The sequence below is a fragment of the Odocoileus virginianus genome, chromosome 9 (assembly GCF_023699985.2).
Source record: "Odocoileus virginianus isolate 20LAN1187 ecotype Illinois chromosome 9, Ovbor_1.2, whole genome shotgun sequence".
NCBI lineage: Eukaryota > Metazoa > Chordata > Mammalia > Artiodactyla > Cervidae > Odocoileus > Odocoileus virginianus.
Genome location: NC_069682.1, coordinates 72689865 through 72707750, shown reverse-complemented (window position 1 = coordinate 72707750; position 17886 = coordinate 72689865). Strand labels below are relative to the sequence as shown.

Below are 17886 nucleotides of genomic sequence, written 5' to 3'. Positions count from 1 at the left end.
CCAAACCACTGTGAGTCAAAGAGGGAGCTGTCGGCCTGGGGTGCTAAGCAGCTGTAGCAGTGATGGGTGCTCTGCTAGGGGAAGCGGAGGCGCTGTCGGGGGCCCTGATCTGCTCACTCAGAGGTCCCCAGGCTGTCTTCCCATTTCCTCACAAACTCCTGTTTGACCAGCAAATGATATTTTTATTAATTGCGTGGCATGGGTTAACTGGTGATAGCTCCATAGCTCTGCAGAGTGACAGTATTACGTAACATAATGAAGACTTGTTGTGTGCTAGCATCCCAAGTGTGAATTTACTGAATTTATCTCATTTAAGGCCTTCCCTGGTGGCTCAGCTGGTAAAGAATCCACCTGCAATGCAGGAGACCTGGGCTCGATCCCTGGGTTGGGAAGATCCCCTGGAGGAGGGCATGGCAACCCACTCCAGTATTCTTGCCTGGAGAATCCCCTGGACAGAGGGGGCCTCTTTATAGGCCTGTAAGGGACATACTACTTTATCACCATTTTGCAGATGAAGAGATTGAGGAATGGAAAGGTTAAGTACTTTGCCAAGGACACGGAACTGGCACACGGAGGAAGCAAAAATCAAACTTGGCAGCCAACATGGTCCCCCAATACTGTGGGCGTCTGTGGCTCACACCTACCCGGAATCCCAGTTTTCCTTTGGAGGTTCACCCACTCTCACTTTGGACCACGTGGTTTGAACGAGGCTGACCATGCTCCTTGGCTCTGGGGTAGATCATGTCACCAGTCCTGGCCCATCAGAGCTAGGCCACAGTGATTAATTCAAAGGTGACCCCATGGAGAAGGAAATGGCAACCCACTCCAGTATTCTTGCTGGGAAATCCCATGGACAGAGGAGCCTGGAGGGCTACAGTCCATGGGGTTGGAAAGCATCAGACATGACTTAGCAACTAAACAAGACAACAAGGGCTAGGAATGATGGCGGCAAACTGGAGAGTGATGGTTACAGGGTATGTGGTTTCTTTTAGGGATTATGGAAACGTCTCACGTTGGTTGTGGTGATGGCTGCATGATTATGTGAATATAATAAAAACCATTGCACTGTAAGGATGGAAAAAATAAAAAACCCACAAAGGTGACCCCAGCAGGGTCAATGAGAACCATCCCTCAAACCTTTATTAGAACTGTGTGGATGGGGGACTTCCCTGGCAGTTCAGCAGTTAAAGACTTTGCCTTCTAATGCAGGGGCCCCAGGTTTCATCCTTGGTCCAGGAACTAAGATCCCACATCCTGCTAATAACAAAAAAAAAACCTATGTGGAAAAAGTACTCTTCAGGGTGGTTGGGATGGTAAGAGGGAAGCAGACTAGACTACTGAGACCATCTTTCTTACCTGCTTGAGAAGGAACGCAACAGAGGCCAACCTGAGCATGACAGAGTGCCCACTGACATGTCCTAGATCCAGCCACACCTGAAATGTCCATGAGCTTCTCCATTACATAAAGTAATACATTCTGTTTTCCTCCCCTGTTTTGTTGGCTCAGGCTAGTTAATCACATAGTAGGAGTAGATGTTCAAACAGCAGTGGTGGTTTTGCTTATAGTCACAGGCCCATCCCCTTACTTTTTTAAAAAATATTTTTTTCTTTAATAGCTTTGGTGGTGTGTCATGTGGAAGTCACTCTGTCGTGTCCAATTCTTTGCAACCCCATGGACTGTAGCTCACCAGGCTCCTCTGTCCATGACATTCCCCAGGCAAAAATACTGGAGTGGGTTGCCATGCCCTTCTCCAGGGTATCTTCCCTACCCTGGGATTAAACCCGGGTCTCCTGCAATCCAAGCAGATTCTTTACTATCTGAGCCACCAGGGAAGCCTATTGAAATATAATTCACATACCATATAATTCACCCATGTATAATTTACCCTTTTAAGGTGTACGTCATAGGGGACTGGAATGCAAATGTAGGAAGTCAAGAGATACCTGGAGTAGCAGGCAAGTTTGGCCTTGGAGTATAAAATGAAGCAGGGCAAAGGCTAACAGAGTTTTGCCAAGAGAACGCACTGGTCATAGCAAACACCCTCTTCCAACAACACAAGAGATGACTCTACAACTGGACATCACCAGATAGTCAATGCTGAAATCAGATTGATTATATTCTTTACAGTCGAAGATGGAGAGGCTCTATACACTCAGCAAAAATAAGACCAGGAGCTAACTGTGGCTCAGATCATGAACTCCTTATTGCCAAATTCAGACTTAAATTGAAGAAAGTAGGGAAAACCACTAGGCCATTAAGGTATGACCTAAATTAAATCCCTTACGATTACACTGGAAGTGCGAAATAGATTCAAGGGACTAGATTTGATAGAGTGCCTGAAGAACTATGGACAGAGATTCATGACATTGTACAGGAAGCGGTGATCAAAACCATCCCCAAGAAAAAGAAACGCAAAAAGGCAAAATGGCTGTCTGAGGAGGTCTTACAAATAGCTGAGAAAAGAAGAGAAGCGAAAGGCAAAGGGGAAAAGGAAAGATACACCCATCTGAACGCAGAGTACCAAAGAATAGCAAGGAGAGATAAGAAAACCTTCCTAAGTGAAAAATACAAAGAAATAAAGCAAAACAATAGAATGGGAAAGACTAGAGATCTCTTAAAAAAAAAATTAGAGATACCAAGGGGACATTTCATGCAAAGATGGGCACAATTGAGGACAGAAAGGGTATGCACCTAACAGAAGCAGAAGATATGAAGAAGAGGTGGCAAGAATACACAGAAAAACTATACAAAAAAGATCTTCATGACCCAGATAATCACGATGCTGTGATCACTTACCTAGAGCCAGACATCTCGGAGTGTGAAGTCAAGTGGGCCTCAGGAAGCATCACTACAAACAAAGCTAAAGGATGTGATGGAATTCCAGCTGAGCGATTTCAAATCCTAAAAGATGATGCTGTGAAAGTTCTGCACTCAATATGCCAGCAAATTTGGAAAGCTCAGCGGTGGCCACAGGCCTGGAAAAGGTCAGCTTTCGTTCCAATCCTAAAGAAGGGAAATGCCAAAGAATGTCCAAACTACCACACAATTGTTTTCATTTCACATACTAGCAAAGTAGTGCTCAAAATTCTCCAAGTCAGGCTTAATCAGTACATGAGCCGGGAACTTCCAGATGTTCAAGCTGGATTTAGAAAAGGCAGAGGAACCAGAGATCAAATTGCCAACATCCGTTGGATCATAGAAAAAGCAAGGGAATTCCAGAAAAACATCTTCTGCTTCACTGACGATGCTAAAGTGTTTAACTATGTGGGTCACTCCAAACTGTGGGACATTCTTAGAGATAGGGATAACAGACTGCCTTAACTGCCTCCTAAAAAAACTTGTATGCAGGTCAAGAAGCAACAGTTAGAACTGGACAGGGAACAGAGGACTGGTTCCAAATTGGGAAAGGAGTATATCATGGCTGTATATTGTCACCCTGCTTTATTTAACTTCTATGCAGAGTACATCATGTGAAATGCTGGGCTGGAGGAAGCACAAGCTGGAATCAAGATTGCCTGGGGAAATATCAATAATCTCAGATGTGCAGATGACTTCTGTCTCTACAACACTTATGTATACTGGACATCTTATATAAATGACCTCATGTACTATGCACTCTTCTGTAACTTTCACTTAGGGAATTTTCAGGGCTCATCTGTGTTGTAGTATTCACCACTACTTCACTCCTTCTTGGGCTTCCCTTCTGGCCCAGCTGGTAAAGAATCTGCCTGAAAAGTGGGAGACCTGGATTCAATCCCTGGCTTGGGACGATCCCCTGGAGAAGGAAAAGGCTAACCACTTCAGTATTCTGGCGTGGAGAATTCCATGGACTGTATAGTCCCTGGGGTCGCAGAGTCGGACAAAACTGAGCGACTTTCACTCACTCACTCGCTCATTCTTTCTTATTGCTTGATAAGATGCCCTTGTAAGGGTGTATCACATTTTATGTATACATTCACCAGTTGTTGAGCATTTGGGTTGTTTCTGCTCTTGTCTATAATAAAGAATACTGCTATGAACCTACATGCGTATGTTTTTATGTAGACATATGTTTTCCATTCTTGGGTATGTATCTGGCAGTGGAATGGCTGGGTGATATGGCAGTTCTATGTTTAACCTCTTGAGGAACTGTCATCCCGTCTTCCAAATGACTGTACTATTTAACATCTCCACCAGCAGTGTGTGAGCGTCCTGCGTCCCCAGCTTACTTCTGCTGTGTGACTCCAGCAAGTTGTTTCAATTCTCTGTGCCTCAGTTTTCCACATTTGAAATGAAGATATCCATGGCTGGGTGATATGGCAATTAAAAAGAGATCATGCCTGTGAGATTTAGGGCAAATCTCTTAAGTTCTGGACTTCTTCTTCTTTTTTTTTTTAATAGTAAATTTTATGTTTATTTTACCACAGAAATGGGGATAGCAAAAGCATTTCCTTCATCAAGTTCATCTGGGGAGGAAAGGGGACTCAGTTGCAAGACTCAGGACACACTCAGTAAAAGATGAGGTGGCGTTAGTGGTAAAGAACCCCCCTGCCAATGCAGGAAATGTAAAAGACGCGGGTTCGATCCCTGGGATGGGAAGATCCCCTGGAGGAGGGCATGGCAACTCACTCCAGTATTCTTGTCTGGAGAATCCCCATGCACAGAGGAGCCTGGCGGGCTACATAGAGTGCAAGGAGCCAGACACAGCTGAAGCGACTTAGTATGCACACACAGACCTACTTAGAGTGTGATTCCCTCTTTCCAGCTGAGCAAAACTCGCCTGCACATCTGTGTACAATGCACCAAACTGTATATTAATGCTCCTGTGATTTTCGAGTTGGAATTCTTTTGCCTTGCGAAACCCTGGAAGACTTTCAACCTAATCTCTGGCGATCAGCTGACCTTAAGAACACACAGTGTTTCAGTGGGGTGACGTGACCTGCTGATGAATGACACACTCCTTCGGATATGGAAGCTGTGCTTGAAGCAGGAGAGTGTGAAAACCTCATGACTGGTGAGCGGGATGGGGGTGGGGGCGTGGGGGAAGGGGTAGGGAAGGGCTGCATACAATCGCTGTCCTCTGAAGGCATCCCGCCTTTCTCTCTGATCTCACCTCTCCCTCTCCTTCCTTACAGTGCCCATCAGTCAGAGTAAACCATTCGCATTTTTCTGGAAGAAGCAACACTCTCCAGACCTTCCTGCATGCTGTTCCCTCAGCCAGAAATGCCCTTTCTGCTCCTTTCTCCCTGCTACCTAGCACAGTCCGGTTCATCCTTGAGTTTGCAAATTAGAGATGAACTTCTCCAGGAAGCTTTCTGAAGTGGGGATTTTTTTTTTTAATAGCAAATTTTATGTTTACATATATTTTACCCTCCCAAATTTTTAAATAGGAGTATGATTGCTTTACAGTATTGTTAGTTTCTGCAGTATAATGAAGCTGTATAATATAGCCATATGTATACATTTATCCCCTCTCTCTTGGACCTCCCGTCCCCCCTTACCATCCCACCTACCCCTCTAGGTCATCACAGAGCACCCTGTGCCAGACAGCAACTTCCCACTAGCTATTTCACACGTGGTAGTGGATATATGTCCGTCCTCATTTTCCATTTCATCCCACCCTCCTCTTCCCTTCCTGGGTCCACAGTCCGTTCTCTATGTCTGCGTCTCTATTTCTGCTCTAGAGTCTAGATAGGCTAGAGTCGATCATACACAGTGAAGTAAGTCAGAGAAAAGCAAACATCTTATATTAACACATATATGTGGAATCTAAAAAAATGGTATGAATGAACCTTTTTGCAGTGGGAACCTTTCATCTTGCCTATGCAACACTTGTTTCCTCTGGGTCAGAAAACAGCATCTCAATTTCTCTTTGGGGAGCCGTTGCCACCCCGTCTCTTATGCCTGGGGTTCAGACATAAGACCCTGGCTCCATAGGTGAGCCTGGCCAATGAGCATATCCGATTCCCCTGGCCACAGTGATGGGCTCCTGTGGGAGACAATAGGGTGGGTGTATCATTCCAGTGAGGCCAATGAGACTCCTTCCCAGGAGTCTTGTTGGAATTGTTGGGAAACACAACTGTTGGGGTTGCCGGTTACAAGAATTTAGCGAGCTTGGAATTGCTGCTGGCTATCTTTGCCACTAATAGAAAGCCTCTCTGAAAGTCAATCCGAAACAGAGGAAAGCGGAGCTGAAAAGAGGAGACAGAGATGAAAGGAGAGACAGAGGTATATGTTTTTTGAAATCGTTTGAGTCCCTGGAGTCATGCCTCCAGGCAGTTTTGCAGCTTGATTTCTTATAAACTCCTCTCCCACTTTTATTTCACTGGTTTGGCGGGTATTCTTTCACTTACAACATAAGTGTGTGCATGCGTGCTCAGTCACTTCCATCATGTCTGACTCTTTGTGACCCCGTGGACTGTAGCCCACCAGGCTCCTCCGTCCATGAGTTTCTCCAGGAAAGGATATTGGAGTCAGTTGTCATGCCCTCCTCCAGGGATCTTTCCGACCCAGGGATTGAACTCGTGTCCCCTGAGTCTCCTGCATTACAGGCAGATTCTTTGCCCACTGAGCCACCTGGGAAGGCCTACAACGTAGACACACCTGAATAATTCTCCCCGATTCCATACACACCCTTCAGCTGGGACACCCTTTCTGGGCTCTGACACAGCTCCATTTCCTCCATTTTCATTGCATTTATTAGATCACATACTAAGATCTCTTTGTTCGGCTGTATCCCCCAGGAGACTCAAGGAGCTGCTCTGCCTGGTTTGCTGCTGTATCTGGAGCACCTAGCCAGGCCCAGCACATGATGGCACCTCAGTACATTCAAAGTTCATTGCTTCTTTAAAAAAAAAATCACAGACTGGGGATTTCACACAGCCACTTTGCGCTAGAAGATGCTGGGTCCGAGGCCTCTGCATGCCGTACCCCATGAGCCAGTGAAACTAGACTAAAAACAAAACGAAAAAAAAGTGGCCTGTAACTGCACCCTCCATATCTTCTAAGTCTGCCTGTGTACCATTTGATGAGTCTGCGGCCTGGAGAATTCAGAGTCAGACACGACTGAGCGACTTTCACTATCACTTTCATATGCAAACACTCATGAAACCATCATCATGATCAAGGTACTGCTGCAATCACAGCCTGGGATAAAAAGGTAACACTCTAATGCTGAAGATGAGAGAAAGGGAAACAGTCTTGAGAGCTTCCATCCAGATGATTGGATCCTGCCCTCATCATTTCATGGAGGAGAAACCACGCCTCAGAGAAGGCTCCACAGATTACTGAGCAGAGTCAGACAGCAAGCCACGCTAATGTCTTGGCTGAAGATCCCATGCCTGTTCCAGAGCCATTTCAGGAAGTCCTTCCCACCTGCCCACTTTTTCCTACCTCTGGTACGTCTGGAAGGGTTCAGGACACAGGTGACAAGAAGTCTACGGAAGTTCTGTTCCTGGTCTGGGGATGCGGACCCCAACGGGAGTCATCTCTACCCCCAGAAAGAAGGTTTACCGGACGAGTAAACATGATGAAATGGACAGCCTGCCGAGGGCCTGGCTGAGAATTTGACTTTCTGCTCCCTAGAAATAGATTTCTACTAAGCCAAGACACCGGTCATCAGATGGGAATGGCATTTCATCATCCTGGCCTTTGTTGTTGTTGTTCAGTCACTCAGTTCTGTCCAACTCTTTGTGACCCCATGGACTGCAGCACACCAGGCCTCCCTGTCCTTCACTATCTCCCGGAGTTTGCTCAAACTCATGTCCATTGAGTCGGTGATGCCATCCAACCATCTCATCCTCTGTCGCCCCCTTCTCTTCCTACCCTCAGTCTTCCCCAGCATCAGGGTCTTTTCCAATGAGTCTGCTCTTCGCATCAGGTGGCCAAAGTATTGGAGCTTCAGCTTCAACATCAGTCCTTCCAATGAATATTCAGGGTTGATTGCTTTTAGAATTGACTGGTTTGATTTCCTTGCTGTTCAAGGGACTCTCAAGAGTCTTCTTCAAACCACATTTTGAAAGGTCACCAGAAACCCAGAGGTTAAAGTCTTTGGGATATAGTTCCCAGACTAGACCATCCTTCTGACATGACAGTGTGGGAGAGGAATGTGTTACAGGGACCCAGTGAACCAATATTTGGAGAGCATGACGTTGTACGTGAGAATGTGCAGCCATGACCTCTGAGAACACTGCAGTCGATAAAGATGTTGGGTGAAGGGCCTCCCAAACGCCATCCACGTGACACAGAGGGGACAGTCTGGAGAAGCTGCAAGGGGCTGCATTGTTCGTAAACAGGAAGTGGGAACCCGTTTGTGTCTCTATTGCTGAGGACAGAATGAAAACGAGTGGGCTTGGGTTTCCCTGGTGGCTCACAAGTGGAGAAGTTGCCTGCAGATGTAGGAGATATGGGTTAGATCCCTGATCTGAGAGGATCTCACATGCTGCGGAGCAACTGAGCCCGAGTGCCTCAACTACTGAGCCTGTGCTCTGAGCCCAGGAGCCACAACTACTGAACCCACGTGCTGCAAACGCTGAAGCCCGCATGCCCTAGAGCCTGTGCTCCTCAACAAGAGAAGCCACTGCAGTGAGAAGTCCATGGACCACAACTAGAGAAAAGCTCTTGCAGCAATGAGGACCCAACACAGCCAGGAATAAATAAATAAATACATACATTCAGTTCAGTTCAGTCACTCAGTCATGTCTGACTCTTTGCCAGCCCATGAATCGCAGCACGCCAGGCCTCCCTGTCCATCACCAGCTCCCGGAGTTACCCAAACCCATGTCCATCAAGTCTGTGATGCCATCCAACCATCTCACCCTCTGTCGTCCCCTTCTCCTCCTGCCCCCAATCCCTCCCAGCATCAGGGTCTTTTCCAATGAGTCAACTCTTCGCATGAGGTGGCCAAAGTATTGGAGTTTCAGCTTCAGCATCAGTCCTTCCAATGAACACCCAGGACTGATCTCCTTTGTGATGGACTGGTTGGATCTCCTTGCAGTCCAAGGGACCCTCAAGAGTCTTCTCCAACACCACAGCTCAAAGGCATCAATTCTTCGGTGCTCAGCTTTCTTTGTAGTCCAACTCTCACATCCATACATGACCACTGGAAAAACCACAGCCTTGACTAGATGGACCTTTGTTCACAAAGTAATGTCTCTGTTTTTTAATATGTTGTCTAGGTTGGTCATAAATTTCCTTCCAAGGAGTAAGTGTCTTTTAATTTCATGGCTGCAATCACCATCTGCAGTGATTTTCGAGCCCAGAAAAGTAAAGTCAGCCACTGTTTCCACTGTTTCCCCATCTATTTGCCATGAAGTGATGGGACCAGATGCCATGATCTTAGTTTTCTGAACGTTGAGCTTTAAGCCAACTTTTTCACTCTCCTCTTTCACTCTCTTCAAGAGGCTCTGTAGTTCTTCACTTTCTGCCATTAGGGTGGTGTCATCTGCATATCTGAGGTTACTGATATTTCTCCCAGCAATAAACACATAATAAATAAAAAAAAAATACCCCCAAGAAACAAATGGGCTTGAGAAAATCAGAAGGAAACACCAACTGAGGGAGATTGTAGAATCTCTGTCTCTCATTGTAGATTTTAAAAACATGAGTTGTTTTTTTTTTTTTTACCATTTTAGGAACTATTTGATTATGGTCATTTTTGAAAGCAGAAGCCCAGTTCCCAGTTGGAGGATCAGGACCACTATGGTGACATCACTTAATATGATGCAGTCAAGAAGGGATAAAGCCAGGAAGTTCATATTTATTGATTGTAATATGCTACTCAAAAAAAAAAATCACAGACTAATTCATAGTAACATATGCACAGATACACACAAAATGAATCTATAATTTTCTATAGGTCTGTATGGAAATGCACAGGTATCTTTGGAAAGATCCCACCTGTGCATTATGGTATAAGTTACCTCGCTCCATGACGGTCACAAGGAGAATGTACTTGTGTATCACTTATTATCAAAAATGAAAAACGAAGCTTAACAAACAGAAGCAGCGTACGTTCTTTGTAGTAACGAGCGCAAACAATTCAAAAGTGTGTAGGTAAAAATGTGAATACCTTGCCCCTCCCAATGAATATTTGTTGAATGAAGGAATAAATGTCAGAACCCAAAATAGTTGATGAACGAGTGATTAAATAAGAGAACAGTTAGGCCCAGAGAGATCTCCATTCAAGGTGACCTCCCCTCCCTGATCAGCCCCCAGGAGGCCAGCTGGCTTCCCTGAAAGTCTGGGCCTCTGGCCAAGGTTTTATTTCTTTCTAGACCAGAGCCCTTTCTGGGAGTCCTTTCCCCCTGAGCCTTGTAGAATGACTCATGGGGATTTTTGTGGACAGAGTCCCCTGGTGACCAGAGCGTCACCTCCTGTTCTTCAAGCGGGTGGGTTCTGAGTAGACGTCTCAGAACGGGCTGGTGAAGGACGGGGCTTCCTGAGTGCCTGTGCGACCCGCGGCTGAATGCTGTCCCCTGGCAATCAGCCTCCAGGGGACCGTCAATCCCTGGTTGTAACAGTCGGCGAGGAGACACTGCCGTCCCAGACAGTGAACCTAAGGTCCAGTCCTGCTGATTAACTGGCTGTGGGGTCTTTCCCATCCGTAGAATGAGGGGTGTGTGTGGCAGCCACTGGTGGTTGCCTGTCTAGTAACTCCTGTCCCTTTCTCCTTGCTTCCTAAACCTCAGTGGTGGGGGCTGGGGGGCGGGGGGGACTGGATCGTCATGTGTTTAAGGGGACGGTTGGACCTCTCCGCATTCCCACTGTTTCCGTGTCCTAGTGAGTGTGCACACACACGTGTGCATCTTTGTGTACACACATGAATCTATGTAGTTCAAGCGACTCATTTTATGTACTAACTGCAGTATAGTTGCTTTATAATGCTGTTAGTCTCTGCTGTGCAGAGGAGTGAATCAGTCATACACGTGCTTACATCCCCTCCTCCTGAACCTCGCTCCCTTCCCACACCCCTGTATCACCCGGCTAGGCCATCACGAAGCGGGAGCTGAGCTTCCTGTGCTTTACAGAAGGTTCCTACTAGCTATCGGACACATGGTAGTATATACGTGTCAATCCTGATCTCCCAGTTTGTCCCACCCTCCCCTTCTCCCACTGGGTCCACCCGTCTCTTCTTTACTTCTGCAGCTGTATTCTTGCCCTGGAAATAAGTTCATCTGTATCATTTCCCTAGATTCCACGTATGCGCGTTAATATATGATATTTGTTTTTCTCTATCTGACTTACTTTACTCTGTATGACAGACTCTAGGTGCATCCACATCTCTACACTTGACCCCACGTCTCTACATCTCCTTTTCATGGCCGAGTAATATTCCATTGTATATATGTACCACATTTTCTTTATCCATTCATCTGTTGATGGACATTTAGGTTGTTTTAGCAATCCCACTACTGGGCATGTACCCTGAGAAAACCATAATTCAAGAAGACACATGTACCCCAAGGTTTATTGCAGCACCAAGGGAATCATTTTAACACCATAACATCCCCTTGGGAGTCATGTGGCTAGGGTGTAATAACTCTCTCTCTTCTGTGTGGTTTTGGACAAGTCACTTAATCTCTTGGTGCCTCAGTCTCTTCTTTAAATTGGGAAGAGTCCTTCCATTCTTATGTTTGTTGTGGGCCTTAAAAGTAAACCAGCTCAAGGGCCCAACATCCAGCAGGAGTTAGAGTAACAGTTCTTAGACAAACCCTGTTGACTTAATCCCCTGTTTGATGGCTTCTTTTTTTTTTTTTCACAGGAAACAATAAGTGACAGTGAGTTTATTCACTCCATTTGCTAGTCCCACTTGGGATATGTGTAAGTTATCATGTTGTATATACATTTTGTTCAACAAGCAAGCTCATCTCAAAACATTAGGGGTAGGTAGGAGGCAAAATATCTCTCTCTGATAGACAGAGAGCCTGATGAACTATGGACAGAGGTTCGTGACATTGTACAGGAGATAGGGATCAAGACCATTCCCATGGAAAAGAAATGCAAAAAGGCAAAATGGTTGTCTGAGGAGGCCTTACAAATAGCTGTGAAATTAAGAGAAGTGAAAAGCAAAGGAGAAAAGGAAAGATATTCCCATTTGAATGCAGAGCTCCAAAGAATAGCCAGGAGAGACAAGAAAGCCTTCCTCAGTGATCAATGCAAAGAAATAGAGGAAAACAACAGAATGGGAAAGACTAGAGATCTCTTCAAGAAAATTAGAGATACCAAGGGAACATTTCATGCAAAACTGGGCTCAATAAAGGACAGAAATGGTATGGACCTAAAAGAAGCAGAAGATATTAAGAAGAGGTGGCAAGAATACACAGAAGAACTGTACAAAAAAGATCTTCACGACCCAGATAATCATGATGGTGTGATCACTCACGTAGAGCCAGACATCCTGGAATGTGAAGTCAAATGGGCCTTAGAAAGCATCACTATGAACAAAGCTAGTGGATGTGATGGAATTCCAGTTGAGCTATTTCAAATCCTGAAAGATGATGCTGTGAAAGTGCTGCATTCAATATGCCAGCAAATTTGGAAAACTCAGCAGTGGCCATAGGACTGGAAAAGGTCAGTTTTCATTCCAATCCCAAAGAAAGGCAATCCCAAAGAATGCTCAAACTACCGCACAATTGCACTCATTTATTTATTTATTTATTTTTAGTGTATTTTTATTTATTTGTTTTTTGGCCATGTCCCACAGCGTGTGGGATCTTAGTTCCCTACCAGGGATCGAACCCAGAACCCTTGCGTTGGAATGCGAGTCTTAACCACTGGACCGCCAGGGGAGTTCTCCCAAGGAGACTTTTTAATTGCCTTAGAATAAAGCATCAACCCTGGTGGCTCAGAAGGTAAAGAAGCCACTTGGGTTCAATCCCTGGGTGGGGAAGATCCCCTGGAGAAGGGAATGGCAATCCACTCCAATATTCTTGCCTGCAGAATCCGTGGACAGAGGAGCCTGGTGGGCTACAGTCCATGGGGTCACAAAGAGTTGGATGTGACGGAACGACTCATACACATCAGCAAAGCTGCCCACAACATAAAGGCCATCCCCAGTTCAGTGAAAAGTGAAAGTGAAAGTCGCTCAGTTGTGTCCGACTCTTTGCATCCCCATGGACTATATAGTCCATGGAATTCTCCAGGCCAGAATACTGGAGTGGGTAACCTTTCCCTCCTCCAGGGGATCTTCCCAACCCAGGGATTGAACCCAGATCTCCCGTATTGCAGGTGGACTCTTTATCAGCTGAGTTATCAGGGAAGCCCTTCCCTGGTTTAACAAAACAGAGCTAAGAGTGGGGCATGAGGAAGGTCGGAGAGCCAGAGAGAGCTCTGTTATTCTGTGTGAAGGCTGATGGGGAGGTGGCAGCGGTGCCGGCATCTCTGTGTGTGACCCACTGGGAGGAGCCCGCTGCCTGCCGGGGGCTGCCAGGGCCTCTACTCCTGGCTGTGTTGTGTGGCAAGCTTGAGCTAATACATAGATGGCATCTGCAGCGCAATGAAAGTGACTCTGTTTTCTGAAGTTGCTGGTTTACCACTCAGTCATCATTCACCTAGACAGCATATTAAAAAGAGACATCACTTTGCCAACAAAGGTCCGTATAGCCAAAGCCATGGTTATCCTGGTAGTCATGTACGGATGTGAGAGCTGGACCATAAAGAAGGCTGAGCACCAAAGAATTGATGCTTTCGAACTGTGGTGCTGGAGAAGACTGTTGAGAACCCCTTGGACTGCAAGGAGATCAAACCAGTCAATCCTAAAGGATTTTAAACCTGAATATTCACTGGAAGGACTGATGCTGAAGCTGAAACTCCAATACTTTGGCCACCTGATGTGAAGAGCTGACTCACTGGAAAAGACCCTGATGCTGAGAAAGATTGAAGGCAGGAGGAGAAGGGGACAACAGAGGATGAGATGGTTGGATGGCATCACCGACTCAGTGGACATGCATTTGAACAAACTCTGGGAGATGGTAAGAACAGGGAAGCTTGGCATGCTGCAGTCCATGGGGTTGCAAAAAGTTGGACATGACTTAGCAACTGAACAACAAGGTCATTCACAATGTGAAGGATTCACCTCGTGGCCCAAAATGTCTGCCTTAGTTCCAGCCATCATGTTTCCATTCTTGATAGCAGTTGAAAAAAAAAAAAAGCTCACCACCATCTATGAGGACATATTTTGAAAGTTACACACACTATCCTTACTTTCATCTCATTGACCAGATCATAGGCACATAGTCACAGCTAGTTACTAAGGGAAACTGGGAAATGTAGTCTGTATTCCAGTGTTCATGTGCACAACTAAACCTGGGGTTTCTATTATTCACGAAGAAGAAATAACATGAGTAATCAACTGCTTTTCATTTCCCCAACTCTAGGTTCATTGGGAAAGAATGAAAAGTATTTCCTCGACTCTTGACCCAGAAGTTAGCCAGGATTTTGTGATTGAAAGGTCTGGATATTTTTTAGCCCCTGGATGGAATTAACAGGCCATTCTTTCCCCAGGTCAGAGTCTCAAATTGTGGTGGGCAAGACTGGCTACACTGAGGGACCTGGAGGAGCTGGTTCCAAAGAGGAGTCTCAGGCCCCCGTCCAGGTGACATAGTCACAGTTTTGGGGAATTGGAATTTGCCTTTTGAACAAGTGTCTCCAAAGGTTGAGAAAGTTAGGATTCTTTTATTTGTAAATGACAGAATGCCATCTGAAATTGGCTTATGGAAAAATGCAACTTATTGACTTAAGTAACCAGAAAAGGACTGGCTTAAGTAATGGAAGAGTTCTGGCTTCAGGCCTGGTTGGATCATGAGCCCAAGTGAAGTTGCCAGATGCAGCCTCTTGCCATCTCTTGGCTTTGCTCTTTGGTACATTGGCTCCCTTCTCAGTCACCACTTGACAAGATGGTAACCAGTAGCCTCATCTTGCCAGGTTAAAGTCTGGTGGGAAAGAGGATCATTTCCTGGAAACTCTACTGAAGTTCCAGTATTCACTCTGATTGCACTGCTGTAGGTCATGGCCCATCTCAGAACTAATCCCTGTCACTCAAGTATGGCAGCGCTTTGATTGTCCAGGTCTGGTCATACGTCTGTTGGGATAGGGTCAGCCTCACCTGAACTGCCGGGGCTAGACATGGGGGAGGGGAAGTGAACCAAAGAAATGCTGGATGCTGTGAGCAAACAAGAGTTGAATGCTAAACAGGCAGGGCAATTGTTTTCTGTGTAGAATCACTGTCCTAGGCCCTATATGTCCCCAACCTGCCCAGGGACTCTAGACTTCTTGGCACCCTCGTGGCTGGGTACAAGCTGCCCTTTGGTCCAGATCACGAAAGGAGAACTAAGGCACCCAGTCAGGAGACTATCGAAGCACGAAGCAGACTTTATGGATTCCTTTATTCCCCTTCTTCCTTGCCAACAGAACCTAATTTTTTTTTTTTAGAACATAATTTTTGATGGGTGGGTCCAAGCCAGCCATGACTATCCTGTCCCCCTTTGTCTTAGTCTTGGGGTAAGCTTAGGACACAGTCCTGGCTAGTGAGGCAGGAGGGGAAGTCTGCTGAGGGCTTCTGGGAAGGATTTTCCTCCCTGTTGAAAGAAAGAGAAGCCCTGTCAATGCAGGAGACACGGGTTCAACCCCTGGTCTGGGAAGAACCACTAAGCCCGTGTGCCGTAACTGCTGAACCTGAGCTCTGGAGCCCAGGAGCTGCAACTACTGAGCCCACATGGCCTAGAGCCCATGCTCTGCAAGAAGGGAAGCCACCGCAATGCGAAGCCTGCGCACGGCAACCAGAGAGTAGCCCCTGCTCGCCAAAACCAAAGAAAAGCCTGAGCAGCAACGAAGACCCAGCATGGTCAAAAATAAATAAATAAAATTATTTTTAAAAAAAGAAAGAGAAGCTTTCTCCCCCAATCTCTTTTCTTTACAGATGTCTTCTTATAACTTTTGGATGTTGTTGTGACATTTGGAGCTGCAGCATTCATTTTGAGATCATGAGGGAAAGATCAAGGGACTCCTCCAAAAGGTGACTCATTGTCCTAACACTGAGATGCTGAATTATCTAACCCTGAAACATCCTACTTGTTACCTTATTGTTACCCAAGATAAAAAATATCTTCATAATTTAAGGCCCTCTTAACAGAGTATAGAGTATCTGTAGCCCAAAGCACCCCAATAGATCTACCTATGTGCTAAGTCGCTTCAGTCATGTTCACCTCTTTGCAACCCTATGGGTTGTAGCCCACCAGGCTCCTCTGTCCATGGGATTCTCCAGGCAAGAATACTGGAGTGGGTTGTCATGCCTTCCTCCAGGGGATCTTCCCAGCCCAGGGATATAGAACCTGGCCATATTATCCTAAGCAAGTTATACTCCTCTTTGAGCCTCAGTTTCCTTATATGTAACAAAAGAGGGTTGATTAGAACTCCCTCCTGGGATTCTACTATCATATTTCATATGACACCAACCTTGTCAATTCTTTGCTTCTTTTCTTCTAACAGGAAAAAAAATGAATAAAAAGAATTAATAATAGAAGTAAGTAGCCACTGGCAATTTTGGAATCATTCATTCAATAAATATTTACTGTTCACCCATGTTTACCAGGACTCTCTCAGCTGGAAGGAACTTTATCCATACTAGTCTGAACCACCAACAGAAAAAGTCCAGAGGTAGGCTTAGCTTCAGGTAAAGTTGGGTGAAGATCCTCAAGGGATAACACGTGGAATCTATGCCTCTCCCTTTCTTCATCCTGCTTTTCTTTCTGTCGGCTTCATTTTCTGGCAGGTCCTCTCCACATTGTGGGGAGATGGTTGCAGCAGCTCCCAATTTGCAAACAACCAGCTCAGTAACAGGAAAGGAACGATGGCTTCTACCTTCCAGTTCTAGCACAAGTCCTGGTGTGGGCCCTCATTGGCCAGGATTGGGTCGTGAGCTCATACCTGAACCAGTCACTGTGGACAGGAAAGTGAATTGCCTGGGTGGGGGCCTGGATCATGACCCCACCCAAAAGCCAGAAGGTAGTGCCTGTCCCGGACTGTGTATCAGTCAGGGGATCAGAGTCACTGTGAGCGACCCTCCCATAGGATAAGAGATTTAGTGTAGGAAGTAAACCTACACGTGCGAGAGGAGTAGGGGGTTGGAGGCTTGGAAGAGGACTCAGAGGTTCAAATAGGAGTCACCAGTCAAACTGAGAGATCAGGAGAGTTCATTGAGGGATCTATGGGAAACGGTTGTCTCTGTAAGTCTGTAGCCAAGAGTCTGGCCATGGGCCCAAGCCTTTTGGTCAGCAGGGCCAGCAGTCAGGAAAAAGAGCTGGAAGTGCCAGAGTGGAGAGCAAGGACAAGTCCACCAGTCATAAAAACTGACAGTTACAATCTAGTTTGAAAAGTGCTTTAACAGAGGAAAGCATAAGGTGCAATGGAGTCATGAGGGCTTGCTGAATCCTCTCTAGAAATCAAGGAGGTCTTCCTGGAGGAGACAAAAAGGAATCTGCTCTGGGAAGCCAGGAGGCAGTGAGACAGGAAAGGGGTAGGGCACAACCTCTAAAAGAATGGCATAAGCTTTTCCACAACAAATATAAATAGTATGTATAATATACACATATTTTAGAAAACTTATGGATTTTTGCCTAACTAAAAAACTCATCACATTTTGATTCCACTTGTTTGACTTAGTATGGATAGAATGCTATATTTCTAATTAAAAAAAACAGATATGCAATAAGCAACACAGATTTACTGTACAGCACAGGGAACTATAGTCAACATCTTGTTATAACCTATAATGGAAAATAATCTGAAAAATAATATATGTTATGTATGTATAACTGAATCACCCTTCTATGCACCAGAAACATTGTAAGTCAACCATACTTCAATAAAATATATAAAAAAATTTTTTTAAATAGGAGTAAGAAGGCAAG

At 45.5% G+C, this 17886-nt stretch overlaps 1 long non-coding RNA gene across 1 annotated transcript; it reads left to right on the top strand.

Annotated features, from left to right (window-relative positions):
- Nucleotides 1-1353: 1353 nt before the first annotated feature.
- LOC139036797 (uncharacterized) lies at nt 1354-7909 on the top strand. Its single transcript, XR_011489660.1, has 3 exons — nt 1354-1467; nt 4746-4994; nt 5116-7909. It is a non-coding gene; the product is annotated as an uncharacterized lncRNA (long non-coding RNA).
- Nucleotides 7910-17886: the final 9977 nt, after the last annotated feature.